Source organism: Cavia porcellus, unplaced genomic scaffold, assembly GCF_034190915.1.
Source record: "Cavia porcellus strain 051 isolate PalLab524CR breed Dunkin Hartley unplaced genomic scaffold, mCavPor4.1 scaffold_21, whole genome shotgun sequence".
NCBI lineage: Eukaryota > Metazoa > Chordata > Mammalia > Rodentia > Caviidae > Cavia > Cavia porcellus.
Genome location: NW_026947504.1, coordinates 39,511,053 through 39,516,389, shown reverse-complemented (window position 1 = coordinate 39,516,389; position 5,337 = coordinate 39,511,053).

Genomic DNA, 5,337 nt, shown 5'->3' with positions numbered 1-5,337 from the left:
TTAAAAAGGATGCAAATCCAAAAATGAAAATCACATCTATGTTCTTACCCATTTCTAGTGGGAGTATAAAGTACCAACTACTTTTTTGAAATGCAATTAGGCAATATCTAGAAAGTAGAATACCCATACTCACTAAGCTCAATACTTCCACTTTTACTGAGAATAATTATCTAATGAAACAGAAAGGATGTTTACTTTGGCAATGATAAAGTAGAAACAATCTGATACATTTGTATATTCATCAGTACACAAAATGACTGACTGTGGTTAAAATGGATTAACTGCATAATATCCAAGCAACAGAAAGTGCCATGATAATTAAGAATTCTTTATAGAATTCAATCAAATCTTTTATAAGGTGTGGCATTATTCTGTCATTGGCAGAAAATGCTGCCAATTTTAAGATATGACTGATTTATGAGCATCCCAACTATACAGATGCTAGATAATGCAAGCAAATGGAGATAAACACTTACCAACATAACAATATCTCAAAGATACAATGTTAGGTAAAAAGCAGGTTTCAAAATTATAGATGTAACTTTTTCATAAAATTTCAAAATACACAAAATAGTCATAAGTATTTAAAAATACATACATGTAAAATAAGGATGAAAGCATGCATGGGAATGATATACAGTACCTCTTAGTACTTCACATGCTAAAAGTGAGTTTACTCTCCCCACATGGAACAGAGAAATCAGTCACTCCCTACCCACTGTAATATGCAATTATGAAATGTTCATTCTTCAAACACAATAGAGAAATAAAGTTGTTAAACATTCCTGAGAGATTTTTACTGAGAATGGGGAAGAAAGTGGTGTGTGTGTGTGTGTGTGTGTGTGTGTACGTGCGAACACACACACAAGCTGGGTGAGAGTTTACAAACTTAAATGAGGCAAAATGTTGAAATTTTCTAAACTTGGAACATGAAGTTATGATTCTTTTGTTTTATTTCCTGGATGTTGGCAATCTTTACTTGAAAATAAAATTTTAGAAAGTATAAAGTACATTTTATACTTGTAACTTATGAAAATCTTATGAGCTCATAAAAATCTCAGGAAACAACTCTTACACTATATAAACTGTTTCACAAAAACTATGGACAGATTTCCAACTGCTAGTAAAACCCTTTGTATTAGTATTGGTATAAAGCTGGCACAACAAAGAAAATTATAAGGCAATCTCATGATACGGATATAAGAATATTAGTAATGTTGGCATCTAGTAGTATAAATCTAGTAGTATAAATCAAGCTAGATTACTATGAAAAGAATAAAAACCAACTTGAAATACTGACAAAATGGTTTGTAAATAATACTATCTAACAAATGCAAGAGAATTGCTGGAAAAAAAAAAAGAGTTCTGCAAAGCAACTGAAAACAACATGGCACAGCAGCTTTAACCAATTAGAAACCAATGAAGTATTAATAGCAAATGTTAGTAAAGCCCACTAATCTATTCTTAGGAAAAAAATAAATGTATATCAAAATGTTTTTAAAAAATACATCTCAGTGGAAAGATTCAGTATTGCAAAGATGTTGATCCTCTGAAAACCAGTTTATAGATTTACTGGTATGCTTATCAAGATAAACAGCATCTGGTTTTTTGTTTGTGTGTTTGTTTTGAGACAGGGTCTCACTACATAGCTCAAGATGGCCTCAACACAAGACAATCCTCCTGCCTGAGCCTCCATGCTCACACCAACAATACTGTTAAAATTAAAGTTAACAAGTTGATTTCATTGATAAATAAAGACAGCTAAGAATCAAGATATTTTAAAAACTAAGACTTGTGTAAACTTTGAACCAAATATAAACACACATAATAGAGATGAGATTCTGGCACAGACACAAAGAGATCAATGAAATGAGTTTAAAAACAAATTGATGTATACAAAGATTTTAGTTTATACCTGTGCCATTTCAAAGTCTTGAGATGATTAAATAATATATAATGTAAGAGTAAACATCTCTGTATTATGACAGAATGTAGCTTTTTTTTTTTTTTTTGTATTTTTGTATTTTTCCTTTTTATCGGTACCAGGGATCGAACTCACAACTACCTGCTTGCAAGGCAGGCACTTATGCCGCAGAGCTAAATCCCCAGCCCCGAATGTATCATTTTTTAAAATGCTTAAAGATAATTCACTAGACAATTATCTTTCACCTACTTAACACGAAAAATATGCACAAAAAGATGGTAAACCACTCAGCATAGTGATTGAAAGTGTTGAAATTTAAAAAATTTTTTCATTACAACTTTAGTGTATGTGCTATCAAACAATAAAAATTTTATTACAATGAAAGTTGCATGACCATCAATCACCCTTATTTTAAACATACTTATCCCATCACTCTTGCTGCTGAGGAAGGTCTTAAAAGTTCTTTTCTACAGTTATCTTTAGTTGCGGTGTTTTAGCTGCCTTTATGTCCTGAATCCATTCAAAATGTTTACCTTGTGGTCCTATTAGTTTTGGGGAAGAGCCGTAAGTCAGATAGTGTCAGACCCATCAGTGAATAAGATGAAGACACACTGCAACATTTTTACAAGTCTGCCTTGATTTCAGTATTCACCTTATTTGTGATCAAAAACAAGACATCCAGCAGCACTTTGACAAGTGGCAAGAAAGACAGGATGAATGTGTACAAATGAAGGAGAGTACTGAAGGGGAGTTAATAACAATGTTATCTTTTACTGTAATAAATTTTTGTCTAAAATTTAAATGTGCACCATATTTTTGATCACCCTGTGTATATGTTGCCCAAAATTGCAGTACCTTTTTACTCCCTTCTTAACCTGAGATAACAGTAATAAAAAGACAAACAGATAACTGAGCAAAGAATGTGAACAGGAAATACATAGAACAAAAAATACAAAACCTATCAAAATGCAAACATGCAACAGTGCTGTTTTATTTGTGATTGGAGACATGCAAGTTAAAAAAATAAATTTTTTAATCACTGGATTTATAAATATTAAAAAATAGACTTTCTGAAAAGCAATTTGGCAGAATATATAAAAATTTTAAAAATACAATCCTCTGCACAACAATCTATTTCTTATAGAAAAACTGATACAACTGATACTTGAGACATTACATACAGAAATGATCATTTACTGCACTATTTATAACAGTTATAAAACATATTAAGTAATCCAAATGCCTAACAGTGTAACAGTGATTAAATAAATCCTGGCACACCTAAACAGTATTATGCAGTTGTTTAAAAGGGTAGATAAACTTCAGTGTATGGAGACAGCTTATAAGTACTGAGAGAAAAGATGAAGACAGATACAGTGAATTAGGTAGAAACAAGACAGGTATATATGAATGAGGACATGAAACAAAATCCTGATGGATAATTTTCATTTTGGTCTAAATATCTGCATTATTCCTACTTATTCTATTGGGAAAGTAGGATGCATTTGTGTGAATTTTTAAGTAAAAAAAAAAAAAGTGGTTGGCCTTTCCTTAATGTGAATGTTTTTTGCTTATCTGAATAATGGAACTAAAAAACTCAGTTCTAATAATTTCTAGTTATGAATAATTTGAAGCTTGAAGTGCTTACTTGTAAGAAAATAATCTAAGTTAATCTTATTATAATTACATAACTGGACTCTTCAGTCCCTTAAACTGTATTATAAAACCTTCCAAAGCTGTCAAATTGTATCATACTTTCCTATTTTCATTCCTTTCCCCTAAAGAGCTGTCAGTAGCTCTCTCTGGACCTCAAGATCCTACATAATGTTCTTCTACAAGGACTCTGCCCAACTGCACAGTTAAACTAAAAAAATTACCTCTTTCAGCACAGCTGATCTTGGCTGCCAAGTGAACACTGTAGTCATAACCTCATAATACTGAGACACAATCTTATAAGGTGCTAACAGTATTCCCATTTTCCCATGATCTTTTTAACTTTATATGTGATAGGTTTAGTCAGTAATATGCTGCAGAAAACAAGATAATGAATGTAGTTAAAGCTCAAGAATCTAAATTATAATAAAGAAAAATCTGTAATTTTATTCAGCCCTTTCTAAGACCTCAGCCTGAAACATTTTATATGCTTTCAATAATTAGAAAGTATATAAAGGTTTGGAAAGAAGTATGCTGAATGGTGTCCTCTGGGTTTGAGGTTTCAATAGTTTTAAAGCTTTTTTTCAACCTTTTCAGAATCAAATCAATAACCTATAGATGACTGAGAACATAAGGCCCAGCAAACTGAAAGTTCTTGAGTCTGATAAGCATATAGATTCATCTATTAACCAAAGAACTTGAAAGCTTATGGTTATTGTAACTATTGTACATTCTGCTATCTACTTCAGAAGAGTGCAATTGCTTTAGAACTGACAAATACCACAAGGGTAGCTTTTGTTTTCTCTAGGCACATCACTAAAATCGTGTCTCTATAATCTGAACCCAAAAAGTTCTGATGTGATCTAAACTGATGTTGGGTGTGTAATTTTGTCTCTTCTCTACTTAACTTAGTTCCTAAACATTGTTAACATCCTTTTTGTGATACATGCTCATACTTCTTGGCTCTGAGACTGCCATTTCTCAGTCTTCACCTGCTATAGCTACCTGTTATATAGCATCTGAGTAATTGATATTATGGGACAGATTGAATGGATTTAATCTAGAATTAGTTTTGTCTGGTGTGGGAGGGAAAAAGAGATAGATCAATAAATGTGAAGTAACAGAAAGTCCAATGTCATAGATGGCAGACCTAGTTTTTTGCTTTCTTTCAAAAGTATTACAGATTGTTCACCAGAACAGTTATATGGACCCACATAATAACCAATAAAGTAAAAACGTAAAAGTTTGATTGCAGACTAATCAATCAACAATAGCAATTAATTTCAATATTTCTGATTAAACAGTTACAATATAGTTGTTATTTGAGCCAGCATTTTAAAAGTAATTTTGAGTGTGAATATCTTGACATATGTACTAATTGCCTTTTCTCTGTTGCAAATATTCTGCTTGTATGCTTTTCTGATTTTTGTCTTACAGATAATCTTACTGATAAAAATCCTCAAATATTGTATCAAAATTTTGTGAGTTAAAAAATTAAACACATAGGAAGTAGTTTTGGTTTAAGTAAGTTATCTGAATTCTAATTCAAATGAATAATGTTAAGTATTTGTTAAGATCCTAAGTTCAAACTGGTCTCACTGTGACCTGTGGGCATCTATCACCTGAAGTGTAGGCTTGTTTGCTTGTAAAATGTTGACTAATGTTTCCTATAAGTTGGTTGTAAGACCACAGAAGATAATGCAAGTGAACTGGTAGCACAGTATACAACATCTAAATTACGTTGTCTTGAATAGGCAATT